Source organism: Callionymus lyra, chromosome 7, assembly GCF_982586985.1.
Source record: "Callionymus lyra chromosome 7, fCalLyr1.hap1.1, whole genome shotgun sequence".
Classification (NCBI taxonomy): domain Eukaryota; kingdom Metazoa; phylum Chordata; class Actinopteri; order Syngnathiformes; family Callionymidae; genus Callionymus; species Callionymus lyra.
This window is the reverse complement of record NC_141824.1, coordinates 428,530-447,147: the sequence shown is the minus strand read 5'-3', so window position 1 is coordinate 447,147 and position 18,618 is coordinate 428,530. Positions and strand designations below refer to the sequence as shown.

The window sequence follows — 18,618 nt, the reverse complement described above, 5'->3', positions numbered from 1 at the left end:
AGCTCTCACTGATGGAAGGAGGTTTTGGCTCAAAATGTCACGATACATTCATTCTTATCTTAACACGGATCAGTCGTCTTGTCCCCTTAGCAGGAAAACAGCCCCAAAGCATGATGTTTCCACCCCATGCTTCACAGTAGGTCTGGTGTTGTTGGGATGCAACTCAGTATTCTTCATCCTCCAAACACGACCAGTTGAGTTTATACCAAAAAGTTCTACTTTGGTTTCATCTGACCACATGACCTTCTCCCAATGCTCTGCTGTATCATCCATGTGTCCTCTGACTTCAGAGCTGGACATGCACTGGCACTCCTGTGTTGTTCTCGGTGTTGTCTTGATCTTTGAAGTATGTACTGTTTTGAGTATTGTTTTTGATTGTTAAAGCGCTTTGTGACCCTGGTCTCGAAAAGCGCTATATAAATAAATATTACTTACTTACTTACTTACTTACTTAAGCAGGAGGACACGTCTGCAGGATTTGATTCCCTGTCGTTGTAGTTACTGATGCTAACCTTCGTTACTTTGGTCCCAGCTCTCTGCAGGTCATTCACCAGGTCCCCCCGTGGGGTTCTGGGATTTTTGCTCACGGTTCTCATGATCACGGGATGAGATCTTGCGTGGAGCCCCAGATCGAGGGAGATGATCAGTGGTCTTGTATGTCTTCCATTTTCTGATAATTGCTCCCACAGTTGATTTTTCCACACAGAGCTGCTGGCCTGTTGTAGACTCACTCTTCCCAGTCTGGTCCAGGTCTACACTTCTTTTCCTGTCCTTCCACAGCTCTTTGGTCATAGTGGGGTTTGGAGTGTGACTGTTAGAGGCTGTGGACAGGTGTCTTTGATACAGGTAACCACTTCAAACAGGTGCCATTAATACAGGTAAGGAGTGGAGGACAGAAGAGCTTCTTAAAGAAGAAGTTACAGGTCTGTGAGAGCCAGAGATCTTCCTTGTTTGAAGTGACCAAGTACTTATTTTCCACCATAATTTACAAATAAATTCTTTAAAAATCCTACCATGTGGATTCCTGGATTTTTTTCACATTCTGTCTCACAGTTGAAGTGAACCTGTGATGAAAGTTACAGACTCTGTCATCATTTTAAGAACTTGAACAATCGGTGGCTGAATAAATACTTTTTTGCCTCACTGTATGTATATATATATATATATATATATATATATATATATATACTGTATATTCAGTATATATATATCGTTATATATATGTATTTATATATATAAATATATATATATATATATATACAAAATGTATATTTATATAATTTGCTCAGTGAAATGAAAGGTCACTTAGAAAAAGAGAAAAAAGCTCTAATTTAAATCATCCATAAATGCTTCATATGTTTCACATCAACGTCACAAACAGTAACATTTAAGATTCACTTTAGTTTTTCTACGTCACAGCCTGAGTTCAGCAGTTATTGATGTGGAGCCTTTAAGATTCAGTGTCGAACAGTTATTCATGGAAACATCAGGAGGAAAATAAACTGTTTTCTTCTCGCAGCTTCTCGTTTTACGCCAGAAATAAATCTGACGCTCGAGTCTGGTGCTGGTCCAGAGACTCCTCAGTGGTGCTGGTCCAGAGACTCCTCAGTGGTGCTGGTCCAGAGACTCCTCAGTGGTGCTGGTCCAGAGACTCCTCAGTGGTGATGGTCCAGAGACTCCACAGTGGTGCTGGTCCAGAGACTCCACAGTGGTGCTGGTCCAGAGACTCCACAGTGGTGATGGTCCAGAGACTCCACAGTGGTGCTGGTCCAGAGACTCCTCAGTGGTGATGGTCCAGAGACTCCACAGTGGTGCTGGTCCAGAGACTCCACAGTGGTGCTGGTCCAGAGACTCCTCAGTGGTGATGGTCCAGAGACTCCTCAGTGGTGCTGGTCCAGAGACTCCTCAGTGGTGATGGTCCAGAGACTCCACAGTGGTGCTGGTCCAGAGACTCCTCAGTGGTGATGGTCCAGAGACTCCACAGTGGTGCTGGTCCAGAGACTCCACAGTGGTGCTGGTCCAGAGACTCCACAGTGGTGCTGGTCCAGAGACTCCTCAGTGGTGCTGGTCCAGAGACTCCTCAGTGAAGCTGGTCCAGAGACTCCACAGTGGTGCTGGTCCAGAGACTCCACACTGGTGCTGGTCCAGAGACTCCACAGTGGTGCTGGTCCAGAGACTCCACAGTGGTGCTGGTCCAGAGACTCCTCAGTGGTGATGGTCCAGAGACTCCACAGTGGTGCTGGTCCAGAGACTCCTCAGTGAAGCTGGTCCAGAGACTCCACAGTGGTGCTGGTCCAGAGACTCCACAGTGGTGCTGGTCCAGAGACTCCACAGTGGTGCTGGTCCAGAGACTCCACAGTGAAGCTGGTCCAGAGACTCCACAGTGGTGCTGGTCCAGAGACTCCTCAGTGAAGCTGGTCCAGAGACTCCACAGTGGTGCTGGTCCAGAGACTCCTCAGTGAAGCTGGTCCAGAGACTCCACAGTGGTGCTGGTCCAGAGACTCCACAGTGAAGCTGGTCCAGAGACTCCACAGTGGTGCTGGTCCAGAGACTCCTCAGTGAAGCTGGTCCAGAGACTCCACAGTGGTGCTGGTCCAGAGACTCCACAGTGAAGCTGGTCCAGAGACTCCACAGTGGTGCTGGTCCAGAGACTCCACAGTGGTGCTGGTCCAGAGACTCCTCAGTGAATCTGGTCCAGAGACTCCTCAGTGGTGCTGGTCCAGAGACTCCTCAGTGGTGCTGGTCCAGAGACTCCTCAGTGAATCTGGTCCAGAGACTCCACAGTGAAGCTGGTCCAGAGACTCCACAGTGGTGCTGGTCCAGAGACTCCACAGTGGTGCTGGTCCAGAGACTCCTCAGTGAATCTGGTCCAGAGACTCCTCAGTGGTGCTGGTCCAGAGACTCCACAGTGGTGCTGGTCCAGAGACTCCACAGTGGTGCTGGTCCAGAGACTCCTCAGTGGTGATGGTCCAGAGACTCCACAGTGGTGCTGGTCCAGAGACTCCTCAGTGAAGCTGGTCCAGAGACTCCACAGTGGTGCTGGTCCAGAGACTCCACAGTGGTGCTGGTCCAGAGACTCCACAGTGGTGCTGGTCCAGAGACTCCACAGTGAAGCTGGTCCAGAGACTCCACAGTGGTGCTGGTCCAGAGACTCCACAGTGGTGCTGGTCCAGAGACTCCACAGTGAATCTGGTCCAGAGACTCCTCAGTGAATCTGGTCCAGAGACTCCTCAGTGAATCTGGTCCAGAGACTCCACAGTTCAAGGTCTCGTTGTTGAAGGAAACTCGCGCGTGTCGAGGTTTGTAGAAACTCCGCCTCATCCTCGGAGCTTCAGCGTAAACTGCGCGTCAACGTTCTCGAGCCTCATTCCTTCAGCTCGAGTCCGCGGATCCACATCAGCGCGAGTCTCAGTTCTTCAGTCCGCGGATCCTCATCCACTCGAATCTAAGTCCGCGGATCCTCATCCGCTCGAATCTAAGTCCGCGGATCCTCATCCTCTCGAATCTAAGTCCGCGGATCCTCATCCGCTCGAATCTAAGTCCGCGGATCCTCATCCTCTCGAATCTAAGTCCGCGGATCCTCATCCGCTCGAATCTAAGTCCGCGGATCCTCATCCTCTCGAATCTAAGTCCGCGGATCCTCATCCGCTCGAATCTAAGTCCGCGGATCCTCATCCTCTCGAATCTAAGTCCGCGGATCCTCATCCGCTCGAATCTAAGTCCGCGGATCCTCATCCTCTCGAATCTAAGTCCGCGGATCCTCATCCGCTCGAATCTAAGTCCGCGGATCCTCATCCTCTCGAATCTAAGTCCGCGGATCCTCATCAGCTCGAGTCTCATCCGCGGCTCCTCAACCTTCTATGCAGGATTTATCTTCAGGTCCAGACCCACCAGGACCAGGATCGTCTGGAGTTAATGTTGGATTTTCTTTCCTTCAGCGGATCCAGAGACACACTTATGGCGTGAAGGTAAATGTTCTTTAATGATCTCAAGGTTTAATGAAGCGACTTTGATGAGGAAACATTTGACCTTTTTATCTCCAGTCGAGATTTATTGTTGGATCGAACATCAGCTGGTGATCGATTGATCGATTGATCGTGATATGATCCGATGACGAGCAGATCGATGTTTGATCTGAAGCTTCACGTCATTCCATGAAAGACTCGTTGATGACGTTTGTTTCTGTTAAAACTGACCTGAGAAGTTTCAATGAAACACGTTATTATTAAAATAGAAACAAATCAACTCACGAATCAATTCTTCACTTTATTGTGACACTTTATTGTTGACACTTTATTGTGACACTTTATTGTTGACACTTTATTGTGACACTTTATTGTGACACTTTATTGTTGACACTTTATTGTGACACTTTATTGTTGACACTTTATTGTGACACTTTATTGTTGACACTTTATTGTGACACTTTATTGTTGACACTTTATTGTGACACTTTATTGTGACACTTTATTGTTGACACTTTATTGTGACACTTTATTGTTGACACTTTATTGTGACACTTTATTGTTGACACTTTATTGTTGACACTTTATTGTTGACACTTTATTGTGACACTTTATTGTTGACACTTTATTGTGACACTTTATTGTTGACACTTTATTGTTGACACTTTATTGTTGACACTTTATTGTGACACTTTATTGTTGACACTTTATTGTGACACTTTTTAACATCAAGTCTTTTTAATATCAAGTCTTTTTAACTTGAAGTCTTTTTAACTTGAAGTCTTTTTAACTTGAAGTCTTTTTAACATCAAGTCTTTTTAATATGAAGTCTTTTTAACTTTAAGTCTTTTTAACATCAAGTCTTTTTAATATCAAGTCTTTTTAATATCAAGTCTTTTTAACCTTAAGTCTTTTTAACTTTAAGTATTTTTAATATCAAGTATTTTTAACTTTAAGTCTTTTTAACTTTAAGTCTTTTTAACATCAAGTCTTTTTAACATCAAGTCTTTTTAACTTTAAGTCTTTTTAACTTTAAGTCTTTTTAATATCAAGTCTTTTTAACTTTAAGTCTTTTTAACTTTAAGTCTTTTTAACATCAAGTCTTTTTAATATCAAGTCTTTTTAACCTTAAGTCTTTTTAATATCAAGTCTTTTTAACTTTAAGTCTTTTTAACTTTAAGTCTTTTTAACATCAAGTCTTTTTAATATCAAGTCTTTTTAACTTTAAGTCTTTTTAACATCAAGTCTTTTTAATATCAAGTCTTTTTAACTTTAAGTCTTTTTAACTTTAAGTCTTTTTAATATCAAGTCTTTTTAACTTTAAGTCTTTTTAATATCAAGTCTTTTAACTTTAAGTCTTTTTAACTTTAAGTCTTTTTAATATCAAGTCTTTTTAACATCAAGTCTTTTAACTTTAAGTCTTTTTAACTTTAAGTCTTTTTAACATCAAGTCTTTTTAACTTTAAGTCTTTTTAATATCAAGTCTTTTTAACTTTAAGTCTTTTTAACATCAAGTCTTTTAACTTTAAGACTTTTTAACTTTAAGTCTTTTTAACATCAAGTCTTTTTAACTTTAAGTCTTTAAAATATCAAGTCTTTTAACTTTAAGTCTTTTTAACTTTAAGTCTTTTTAACTTTAAGTCTTTTTAACATCAAGTCTTTTTAATATCAAGTCTTTTAACTTTAAGACTTTTTAACTTTAAGTCTTTTTAACATCAAGTCTTTTTAATATCAAGTATTTTTAACTTTAAGTCTTTTTAACATCAAGTCTTTTAACTTTAAGTCTTTTTAACTTTAAGTCTTTTTAACATCAAGTCTTTTTAACTTTAAGTCTTTTTAACTTTAAGTCTTTTTAACTTTAAGTCTTTTTAACATCAAGTCTTTTTAACTTTAAGTCTTTTTAACATCAAGTCTTTTTAACTTTAAGTCTTTTTAACATCAAGTCTTTTTAACTTTAGGTCTTTAAAACTTTAAGTATTTTTAACATCAAGTCTTTTTAATATCAAGTCTTTTTAACTTTAAGTCTTTTTAACATCAAGTCTTTTTAACTTTAAGTCTTTTTAACTTTAAGTCTTTTTAACTTTAAGTCTTTTTAATATCAAGTCTTTTTAACTTTAAGTCTTTTTAATATCAAGTCTTTTTAACTTTAAGTCTTTTTAACATCAAGTCTTTTTAACTTTAAGTCTTTTTAACTTTAAGTCTTTTTAATATCAAGTCTTTTTAACTTTAAGTCTTTTTAACTTTAAGTCTTTTTAACATCAAGTCTTTTTAACTTTAAGTCTTTTTAACATCAAGTCTTTTAACTTTAAGTCTTTTTAACTTTAAGTCTTTTTAACATCAAGTCTTTTTAACTTTAAGTCTTTTTAACTTTAAGTCTTTTTGACTTTAAGTCTTTTTAACTTTAAGTCTTTTTAACTTTAAGTCTTTTTGACTTTAAGTCTTTTTAACTTTAAGTCTTTTTGACTTTAAGTCTTTTTAACTTTAAGTCTTTTTAACATCAAGTCTTTTTAACTTTAAGTCTTTTTAACTTTAAGTCTTTTAAACATCAAGTCTTTTAACTTTAAGTCTTTTTAACTTTAAGTCTTTTTAACTTTAAGTCTTTTTAACATCGATTTTCTTTGAGTTGAAAAGGATTGATGTTAAAAGGACTTAAAGTTAAAAAGACTTGATGTGTGTGTGTTCACAGTTGTGTTCACAGTTGTGTTCACTGTTGTGTTCACAGTTGTGTTCACTGTTGTGTTCACGGTTGTGTTCACAGTTGTGTTCACTGTTGTGTTCAAAGTTGTGTTCACGGTTGTGTTCACAGTTGTGTTCACAGTTGTGTTCACTGTTGTGTTCAAAGTTGTGTTCACGGTTGTGTTCACAGTTGTGTTCACAGTTGTGTTCACTGTTGTGTTCAAAGTTGTGTTCACAGTTGTGTTCACTGTTGTGTTCACAGTTGTGTTCACGGTTATGTTCACAGTTGTGTTCACTGTTGTGTTCAAAGTTGTGTTCACAGTTGTGTTCACAGTTGTGTTCACTGTTGTGTTCAAAGTTGTGTTCACAGTTGTGTTCACTGTTGTGTTCACAGTTGTGTTCACTGTTGTGTTCACGGTTGTGTTCACGGTTATGTTCACAGTTGTGTTCACTGTTGTGTTCATAGTTGTGTTCACAGTTGTGTTCACTGTTGTGTTCACAGTTGTGTTCACTGTTGTGTTCAAAGTTGTGTTCACAGTTGTGTACACGGTTATGTTCACAGTTGTGTTCACAGTTGTGTTCACGGTTGTGTTCACTGTTGTGTTCACTGTTGTGTTCAAAGTTGTGTTCACAGTTGTGTTCACAGTTGTGTTCACGGTTGTGTTCACTGTTGTGTTCACAGTAGTGTTCACTGTTGTGTTCACTGTTGTGTTCACTGTTGTGTTCAAAGTTGTGTTCACAGTTGTGTTCACAGTTGTGTTCACGGTTATGTTCACAGTTGTGTTCACAGTTGTGTTCACAGTTGTGTTCACAGTTGTGTTCACAGTTGTGTTCACGGTTGTGTTCACGGTTGTGTTCACGGTTGTGTGCTCGCTTGTGTTCACGGTTGTGTGCTCGCTTGTGTTCACGGTTGTGTGCTCGCTTGTGTTCACAGTTGTGTTCACAGTTGTGTTCACAGTTGTGTTCACGGTTGTGTTCACGGTTGTGTTCACGGTTGTGTTCACGGTTGTGTTCACGGTTGTGTGCTCGGTTGTGTGCTCGGTTGTGTTCACAGTTGTGTTCACGGTTGTGTGCTCGGTTGTGTTCACAGTTGTGTTCACGGTTGTGTTCACTGTTGTGTTCACGGTTGTGTGCTCGGTTGTGTGCTCGGTTGTGTTCACGGTTGTGTGCTTGGTTGTGTTCACAGCTGTGTTCACTGTTGTGTGCTCGGTTGTGTTCACAGTTGTGTTCACAGTTGTGTTCACGGTTGTGTTCACTGTTGTGTTCAAAGTTATGTTCACGGTTGTGTGCTCGGTTGTGTTCACAGTTGTGTGCTCGGTTGTGTTCACAGTTGTGTTCAGAGTTGTGTGCTCGGTTGTGTTCACAGTTGTGTTCACGGTTGTGTGCTCGGTTGTGTTCACAGTTGTGTTCAGAGTTGTGTGCTCGGTTGTGTTCACTGTTGTGTTCACGGTTGTGTGCTCGGTTGTGTTCACAGTTGTGTTCAGAGTTGTGTTCACGGTTGTGTGCTCGGTTGTGTGCTCGGTTGTGTTCACAGTTGTGTTCACGGTTGTGTGCTTGGTTGTGTTCACAGTTGTGTTCACGGTTGTGTGCTCGGTTGTGTTCACAGTTGTGTTCACGGTTGTGTGCTCGGTTGTGTTCACAGTTGTGTTCACGGTTGTGTTCACTGTTGTGTTCAAAGTTATGTTCACGGCTGTGTGCTCGGTTGTGTTCACATTTGTGTTCACGGTTGTGTGCTTGGTTGTGTTCACAGTTGTGTTCACGGTTGTGTGCTCGGTTGTGTTCACAGTTGTGTTCACGGTTGTGTGCTCGGTTGTGTTCACAGTTGTGTTCACGGTTGTGTTCACTGTTGTGTTCACGGTTTTGTTCACGGTTGTGTGCTCGGTTGTGTTCACAGTTGTGTTCACGGTTGTGTGCTTGGTTGTGTTCACAGTTGTGTTCACGGTTGTGTGCTCGGTTGTGTTCACTGTTGTGTTCTCGATTGTGTTCACAGTTGTGTACACTGTTGTGTTCTCGGTTGTGTTCACAGTTGTGTTCACGGTTGGGTTCACTGTTGTGTTCTCAATTGTGTTCACTGTTGTGTTCTCGGTTGTGTTCACTGTTGTGTTCAGTGTTGTGTTCTCGGTTGTGTTCACAGTTGTGTTCACTGTTGTGTTCAAAGTTGTGTTCACGGTTGTGTTCACTGTTGTGTTCTCGGTTGTGTTCACAGTTGTGTTCACGGTTTTATTCTTGGTTGTGTTCACTGTTTTATTCTTGGTTGTGTTCACTGTTTTATTCTCGGTTGTGTTCACAGTTGTGTTCACGGTTTTATTCTCGGTTGTGTTCACTGTTGTGTTAACGGTTGTGTTCTCGGTTGTGTTCACAGTTGTGTTCACGGTTTTATTCTCGGTTGTGTTCACTGTTGTGTTCACGGTTGTGTTCACAGTTGTGTTCACGGTTGTGTTCACAGTTGTGTTCACTGTTGTGTTCACTGTTGTGTTCACTGTTGTGTTCTCGGTTGTGTTCACAGTTGTGTTCACGGTTGTATTCTCGGTTGTGTTCACTGTTGTGTTCTCGGTTGTGTTCACTGTTGTGTTCACTGTTGTGTTCACTGTTGTGTTCACTGTTGTGTTCACTGTTGTGTTCTTGGTTGTGTTCACAGTTGTGTTCACGGTTTTATTCTCCGTTGTGTTCACTGTTGTGTTCACGGTTGTATTCTCGGTTGTGTTCACAGTTGTGTTCACTGTTGTGTTCTCGGTTGTGTTCACAGTTGTGTTCACGGTTGTATTCTCGGTTGTGTTCACTGTTGTGTTCACTGTTGTGTTCTCGGTTGTGTTCACAGTTGTGTTCACGGTTGTATTCTCGGTTGTGTTCACTGTTGTGTTCACGGTTGTGTTCTCGGTTGTGTTCTCGGTTGTGTTCTCGGTTGTGTTCTTGGTTGTGTTCACGGTTGGGTTCACTGTTGTGTTCTCGGTTGTGTTCACTGTTGTGTTCACTGTTGTGTTCTCGGTTGTGTTCACAGTTGTGTTCACGGTTGTGTTCTCGGTTGTGTTCACTGTTGTGTTCACGGTTGTATTCTCGGTTGTGTTCACAGTTGTGTTCACTGTTGTGTTCACTGTTGTGTTCACGGTTGTGTTCACGGTTGGGTTCACTGTTGTGTTCACGGTTGTGTTCACAGTTGTGTTCACTGTTGTGTTCACTGTTGTGTTTACTGTTGGGTTCACTGTTGTGTTCTCGGTTGTGTTCACAGTTGTGTTCACTGTTGGGTTTACTGTTGTGTTCTCGGTTGTGTTCACAGTTGTGTTCACTGTTGTGTTCACAGTTGTGTTCACAGTTGTGTTCACTGTTGTGTTCACTGTTGGGTTCACTGTTGTGTTCTCGGTTGTGTTCACAGTTATGTTCACGGTTGGGTTCACTGTTGTGTTCTCGGTTGTGTTCACAGTTGTGTTCACTGTTGTGTTCACAGTTGTGTTCACTGTTGTGTTCACTGTTGTGTTCACAGTTGTGTTCACGGTTGTGTTCACAGTTGTGTTCACGGTTGTGTTCACAGTTGTGTTCACTGTTGTGTTCACAGTTGTGTTCACGGTTGTGTTCACAGTTGTGTTCACTGTTGGGTTCACTGTTGTGTTCACAGTTGTGTTCACTGTTGTGTTCACAGTTGTGTTCACGGTTGTGTTCACAGTTGTGTTCACGGTTGTGTTCACAGTTGTGTTCACGGTTGTGTTCACAGTTGTGTTCACGGTTGTGTTCTCAGTTGTTTCCACAGTTGTGTTCACGGTTGTGTTCACGGTTGTGTTCACGGTTGTGTTTACAGTTGTGTTCACTGTTGTGTTTACTGGTGTGTTAACTGTTGTGTGTTCACTGTTGTGTTTACTGGTGTATTGACTGTTGTGTGTTTACTGTTGTGTTTACCGGTGTGTTGACTGTTGTGTTCACTGTTTTGTTTACCGGTGTGTTGACTGTTGTGTGTTGACTGTTGTGTTTACCGGTGTGTTGACTGTTGTGTTTACCGGTGTGTTGACTATCGTGTGTTCACTCTTGTGTTTACAGTTGTGTTCACTGTTGTGTTTACCGGTGTGTTGACTGTTGTGTGTTCACTGTTGTGTTTACCGGTGTGTTGACTGTTGTGTGTTCACTGTTGTGTTTACCGGTGTGTTGACTGTTGTGTGTTGACTGTTGTGTTTACCGGTGTGTTGGCTGTTGTGTGTTCACTGTTGTGTTTACCGGTGTGTTGACTGTTGTCTGTTCACTGTTGTGTTTACCGGTGTGTTCACTGTTGTGTGTTGACTGTTGTGTTTACCGGTGTGTTGACTGTTGTGTTTACCGGTGTGTTGACTATCGTGTGTTCACTCTTGTGTTTACAGTTGTGTTCACTGTTGTGTTTACCGGTGTGTTGACTGTTGTGTGTTCACTGTTGTGTTTACCGGTGTGTTGACTGTTGTGTGTTCACTGTTGTGTTTACCGGTGTGTTGACTGTTGTGTGTTGACTGTTGTGTTTACCGGTGTGTTGACTGTTGTGTGTTCACTGTTGTGTTTACCGGTGTGTTGACTGTTGTGTGTTCACTGTTGTGTTTACCGGTGTGTTGACTGTTGTGTGTTCACTGTTGTGTTTACCGGTGTGTTGACTTTTGTGTGTTCACTGTTGTGTTCACTGTTGTGTGTTCACTGTTGTGTTTACCGGTGTGTTCACTGTTGTGTCTACCGGTGTGTTGACTGTTGTGTGTTGACTGTTGTGTTTACCGGTGTGTTGACTGTTGTGTGTTCACTGTTGTGTTTACCGGTGTGTTGACTGTTGTGTGTTCACTGTTGTGTTTACCGGTGTGTTGACTTTTGTGTGTTCACTGTTGTGTTTACCGGTGTGTTGACTGTTGTGTGTTGACTGTTGTGTTTACCGGTGTGTTGACTGTTGTGTGTTCACTGTTGTGTTTACCGGTGTGTTGACTGTTGTGTGTTCACTGTTGTGTTTACCGGTGTGTTGACTTTTGTGTGTTCACTGTTGTGTTTACCGGTGTGTTGACTGTTGTGTGTTCACTGTTGTGTTTACCGGTGTGTTCACTGTTGTGTGTTGACTGTTTTGTTTACCGGTGTGTTCACTGTTGTGTTTACCTGTGTGTTGACTGTTGTGTGTTCACTGTTGTGTTTACCGGTGTGTTGACTGTTGTGTGTTCACTGTTGTGTTTACCGGTGTGTTGACTGTTGTGTTTACCGGTGTGTTGACTGTTGTGTGTTCACTGTGGTGTTTACCGGTGTGTTGACTGTTGTGTGTTCACTGTTGTGTTTACCGGTGTGTTGACTGTTGTGTGTTCACTGTTGTGTTTACCGGTGTGTTGACTGTTGTGTGTTGACTGTTGTGTTTACCGGTGTGTTGACTGTTGTGTGTTCACTGTTGTGTTTACCGGTGTGTTGACTTTTGTGTGTTCACTGTTGTGTTGACTGTTGTGTGTTCACTGTTGTGTTTACCGGTGTGTTGACTGTTGTGTGTTCACTGTTGTGCTTACCGGTGTGTTGACTGTTGTGTGTTGACTGTTGTGTTTACCGGTGTGTTGACTGTTGTGTGTTCACTGTTGTGCTTACCGGTGTGTTGACTGTTGTGTGTTGACTGTTGTGTTTACCGGTGTGTTGACTGTTGTGTGTTCACTGTTGTGTTTACCGGTGTGTGTAGAGTGAGCCATGAACAAGTCCATGTAACTTCAAACCAAGTCCTTTCTCTTCACTTCTTTACTTGTGTATATCTTCGGTGGTCCTTGAGCGCCCCTAGTGGCCCAGAAAAGAATCTTCTGAAGATAAATAACATTGATTCATAGATTCATAGATTCATAGATTCATAGATTCATAGATTCAAAGATTCATAGATTCATAGATTCATAGATTCCTGACAAGAGTGTTTTGTGTATTTATTTGACGATTCTGGCTTCAGTTTTGAGAAGATGCAACGATGCTGTGGTGAGACTTGAGAGGACATGTTCCTCCTGGACCTTCTTCTTCTCTCTGTGACGAACAAGCAGCATGTTGGTCTCAACACGTGTTCATCAGTTAGTGTTGATCAGATCATGTTAAGGTCTTGAATCATGAAGGTCTCTGAAGCTACATCTTCCTCCTGACGATCTTCATCACAAACATTTGATCTGAAAGCACAAGCATCTACAAATGTTGATCTTCAGTCTTGAACGTGTTTAAATGTGTCGAGAAAGTTTGGAAATTGTTTATATGCTTTTAAATTGTGTTTGTAAATATTTTAAAAATCAGATGTTTCTTGTTAGAGCAGAAATAAATATTTGACCTGAAGTTGCTTTAAAAGCACAAGTCACTCTGAGCATTGAGCATTAAACATTAAGCATTGAGCATTAAGCATTAAGCACTGAGCATTGAGCATTAAACATTGAGCATTGAGCATTAAGCACTGAGCATTGAGCATTAAACATTGAGCATTGAGCATTAAACATTGAGCATTGAGCATTGAGCATTGAGCATTAAGCATTGAGCATTAAGCATTGAGCATTGAGCATTGAGCATTGAGCATTAAGCATTGAGCATTGAGCATTGAGCATTGAGCATTAAACATTGAGCATTGAGCATTGAGCATTGAGCATTGAGCATTGAGCATTGAGCATTGAGCATTAAGCATTGAGCATTGAGCATTGAGCATTGAGCATTGAGCATTGAGCATTAAGCACTGAGCATTGAGCATTGAGCATTAAACATTGAGCATTGAGCATTGAGCATTAAGCATTGAGCATTGAGCATTGAGCATTGAGCATTAAGCACTGAGCATTGAGCATTAAACATTGAGCATTGAGCATTGAGCATTGAGCATTAAGCATTGAGCATTAAACATTGAGCATTGAGCATTAAGCATTGAGCATTAAGCATTGAGCATTGAGCATTGAGCATTAAACATTGAGCATTGAGCATTAAGCACTGAGCATTGAGCATTAAACATTAAACATTAAGCATTGAGCATTAAGCATTGAGCATTGAGCATTAAGCATTGAGCATTAAGCATTGAGCATTGAGCATTGAGCATTAAACATTGAGCATTGAGCATTAAGCACTGAGCATTGAGCATTAAACATTGAGCATTGAGCATTAAACATTGAGCATTGAGCATTGAGCATTAAGCATTGAGCATTGAGCATTGAGCATTGAGCATTAAGCATTGAGCATTGAGCATTGAGCATTGAGCATTAAACATTGAGCATTGAGCATTGAGCATTGAGCATTGAGCATTGAGCATTGAGCATTAAGCATTGAGCATTGAGCATTGAGCATTGAGCATTGAGCATTGAGCATTAAGCACTGAGCATTGAGCATTGAGCATTAAACATTGAGCATTGAGCATTGAGCATTAAGCATTGAGCATTGAGCATTGAGCATTAAGCACTGAGCATTGAGCATTAAACATTGAGCATTGAGCATTGAGCATTGAGCATTAAGCACTGAGCATTGAGCATTAAACATTGAGCATTGAGCATTGAGCATTAAGCATTGAGCATTAAACATTGAGCATTGAGCATTAAACATTGAGCATTGAGCATTAAACATTGAGCATTGAGCATTGAGCATTAAGCATTGAGCATTGAGCATTGAGCATTGAGCATTGAGCATTGAGCATTGAGCATTAAGCATTGAGCATTAAACATTGAGCATTGAGCATTAAACATTGAGCATTGAGCATTAAACATTGAGCATTGAGCATTGAGCATTAAGCATTGAGCATTGAGCATTGAGCATTGAGCATTAAACATTGAGCATTGAGCATTGAGCATTAAGCATTGAGCATTGAGCATTGAGCATTGAGCATTGAGCATTGAGCATTAAGCATTGAGCATTGAGCATTGAGCATTAAGCACTGAGCATTGAGCATTAAACATTGAGCATTGAGCATTGAGCATTAAGCATTGAGCATTGAGCATTGAGCATTGAGCATTAAACATTGAGCATTGAGCATTAAGCACTGAGCATTGAGCATTAAACATTGAGCATTGAGCATTAAACATTGAGCATTGAGCATTGAGCATTAAGCATTGAGCATTGAGCATTGAGCATTAAACATTGAGCATTGAGCATTGAGCATTGAGCATTGAGCATTGAGCATTGAGCATTGAGCATTGAGCATTAAGCATTGAGCATTGAGCATTGAGCATTGAGCATTGAGCATTGAGCATTGAGCATTGAGCATTAAGCATTGAGCAATGAGCATTGAGCATTAAGCATTGAGCATTGAGCATTGAGCATTGAGCATTAAGCATTGAGCATTGAGCATTGAGCATTGAGCATTAAGCACTGAGCATTGAGCATTAAGCATTGAGCATTAAACATTGAGCATTGAGCATTAAACATTGAGCATTGAGCATTAAACATTGAGCATTGAGCATTGAGCATTAAGCATTGAGCATTGAGCATTGAGCATTGAGCATTGAGCATTGAGCATTGAGCATTAAACATTGAGCATTGAGCATTGAGCATTGAGCATTGAGCATTGAGCATTGAGCATTGAGCATTGAGAATTGAGCATTAAGCATTGAGCATTGAGCATTGAGCATTGAGCATTAAGCATTGAGCATTGAGCATTAAACATTGAGCATTGAGCATTGAGCATTAAGCATTGAGCATGGAGCATTGAGCATTGAGCATTAAGCATTGAGCATTGAGCATTGAGCATTGAGCATTGAGCATTGAGCATTGAGCATTGAGCATTGAGCATTAAGCATTGAGCATTGAGCATTGAGCATTGAGCATTACGCATTGAGCATTAAACATTGAGCATTGAGCATTGAGCATTACGCATTGAGCATTAAACATTGAGCATTGAGCATTGAGCATTGAGCATTGAGCATTAAGCATTGAGCATTGAGCATTGAGCATTGAGCATTAAACATTGAGCATTGAGCATTGAGCATTACGCATTGAGCATTAAACATTGAGCATTGAGCATTGAGCATTGAGCATTAAGCATTGAGCATTAAACATTGAGCATTGAGCATTAAACATTGAGCATTGAGCATTAAACATTGAGCATTGAGCATTGAGCATTAAGCATTGAGCATTAAACATTGAGCATTGAGCATTGAGCATTAAGCATTGAGCATTAAACATTGAGCATTGAGCATTGAGCATTGAGCATTAAGCATTGAGCATTAAACATTGAGCATTGAGCATTAAACATTGAGCATTGAGCATTAAACATTGAGCATTGAGCATTGAGCATTAAGCATTGAGCATTGAGCATTGAGCATTGAGCATTAAGCATTGAGCATTGAGCATTGAGCATTGAGCATTAAACATTGAGCATTGAGCATTGAGCATTAAGCATTGAGCATTGAGCATTGAGCATTGAGCATTGAGCATTAAACATTGAGCATTGAGCATTAAGCACTGAGCATTAAGCATTAAGCATTGAGCATTGAGCATTGAGCATTGAGCATTAAACATTGAGCATTGAGCATTGAGCATTGAGCATTAAGCATTGAGCATTGAGCATTGAGCATTGAGCATTGAGCATTGAGCATTAAGCATTGAGCATTGAGCATTGAGCATTGAGCATTGAGCATTAAACATTGAGCATTGAGGATTAAGCATTGAGCATTGAGCATTGAGCATTGAGCATTGAGCATTAAACATTGAGCATTAAGCATTGAGCATTAAGCATTAAGCATTGAGCATTGAGCATTGAGCATTGAGCATTAAGCATTGAGCATTGAGCATTGAGCATTGAGCATTGAGCATTAAGCATTGAGCATTGAGCATTGAGCATTGAGCATTGAGCATTGAGCATTGAGCATTAAGCATTGAGCATTGAGCATTGAGCATTGAGCATTAAACATTGAGCATTGAGCATTGAGCATTGAGCATTGAGCATTGAGCATTGAGCATTGAGCATTGAGCATTGAGCATTAAACATTGAGCATTGAGCATTGAGCATTAAGCATTGAGCATTGAGCATTGAGCATTGAGCATTGAGCATTGAGCATTAAACATTGAGCATTGAGCATTAAGCATTGAGCATTGAGCATTGAGCATTGAGCTTTGAGCATTGAGCATTAAACATTGAGCATTGAGCATTGAGCATTAAGCATTGAGCATTGAGCATTAAGCACTGAGCATTGAGCATTGAGCATTGAGCATTGAGCATTGAGCATTGAGCATTAAACATTGAGCATTGAGCATTGAGCATTGAGTATTAAGCATTGAGTATTAAGCATTGAGCATTGAGCATTGAGCATTGAGCATTAAGCATTGAGCATTGAGCATTGAGCATTGAGCATTAAACATTGAGCATTGAGCATTGAGCATTAAGCATTGAGCATTGAGCATTGAGCATTGAGCATTGAGCATTAAGCATTGAGCATTGAGCATTGAGCATTGAGCATTGAGCATTGAGCATTGAGCATTGCGCATTGAGCATTGAGCATTGAGCATTGAGCATTGAGCATTGAGCATTGAACATTGAGCATTGAGCATTGAGCATTGAGCATTGAGCATTGAGCATTGAGCATTGAGCATTGAGCATTGAGCATTAAGCATTGAGCATTGAGCATTGAGCATTGAGCATTGAGCATTGAGCATTGAGCATTAAACATTGCATTGAGCATTGAGCATTGAGCATTGAGCATTGAGCATTAAGCATTGAGCATTAAGCATTAAGCATTGAGCATTGAGCATTGAGCATTGAGCATTAAGCATTGAGCATTGAGCATTAAGCATTGAGCATTGAGCATTGAGCATTGAGCATTGAGCATTGAGCATTGAGCATTAAGCATTGAGCATTGAGCATTGAGCATTGAGCATTGAGCATTGAGCATTGAGCATTGAGCATTGAGCATTGAGCATTGAGCATTAAACATTGAGCATTGAGCATTAAGCATTGAGCATTGAGCATTGAGCATTGAGCATTAAGCATTGAGCATTGAGCATTGAGCATTGAGCATTGAGCATTAAGCATTGAGCATTAAGCATTAAGCATTGAGCATTAAGCATTGAGCATTGAGCATTGAGCATTGAGCATTGAGCATTAAGCATTGAGCATTGAGCATTGAGCATTGAGCATTGAGCATTAAACATTGAGCATTGAGCATTGAGCATTGAGCATTGAGCATTGAGCATTAAGCATTAAGCATTGAGCATTGAGCATTGAGCATTGAGCATTAAGCATTGAGCATTGAGCATTGAGCATTGAGCATTGAGCATTGAGCATTGAGCATTGAGCATTAAACATTGAGCATTGAGCATTAAACATTGAGCATTGAGCATTAAGCATTAAGCATTGAGCATTGAGCATTGAGCATTGAGCATTGAGCATTGAGCATTGAGCATTAAGCATTGAGCATTGAGCATTGAGCATTGAGCATTGAGCATTAAACATTAAACATTGAGCATTAAGCATTAAGCATTGAGCATTGAGCATTAAGCATTGAGCATTGAGCATTGAGCATTGAGCTCTGAGCATTGAGCATTAAACATTGAGCATTGAGCATTGAGCATTGAGCATTGAGCATTGAGCATTGAGCATTAAGCATTGAGCATTAAACATTGAGCTCTGAGCATTGAGCATTGAGCATTAAGCATTGAGCATTGAGCATTGAGCATTGAGCATTGAGCATTAAGCATTGAGCATTGAGTATTGAGCATTGAGCATTGAGCATTGAGCATTGAGCATTAAACATTGAGCATTGAGCATTAAACATTGAGCATTGAGTATTGAGCATTGAGCATTGAGCATTGAACATTAAACATTGAGCATTGAGCATTGAGCTCTGAGCATTGAGCAGTAAGCATTGAGCTTTGAGCATTGAGCATTAAACATTGAGCATTGAGCATTGAGCTCTGAGCATTGAGCATTAAGCATTGAGCATTGAGCATTGAGCATTAAACATTGAGCATTGAGCATTGAGCATTTAGCATTAAACATTGAGCATTGAGCATTAAACATTGAGCATTGAGCATTGAGCATTGAGCATTGAGCATTGAGCATTGAGCATTAAACATTGAGGATTGAGCATTG

At 40.7% G+C, this 18,618-nt stretch overlaps 1 protein-coding gene across 1 annotated transcript in view; it reads left to right on the top strand.

The window, feature by feature from the left end:
• Positions 1-3,714: 3,714 nt before the first annotated feature.
• The window catches only part of drd2a (dopamine receptor D2a), an 82,916-nt gene continuing 68,012 nt past the window's right edge, over positions 3,715-18,618 (top strand). The window contains exon 1 of the mRNA XM_087795771.1: positions 3,715-3,968. The gene's annotated coding sequence lies outside the window, so the exon portion shown is untranslated. The remainder of the gene's footprint in view (positions 3,969-18,618) is intronic.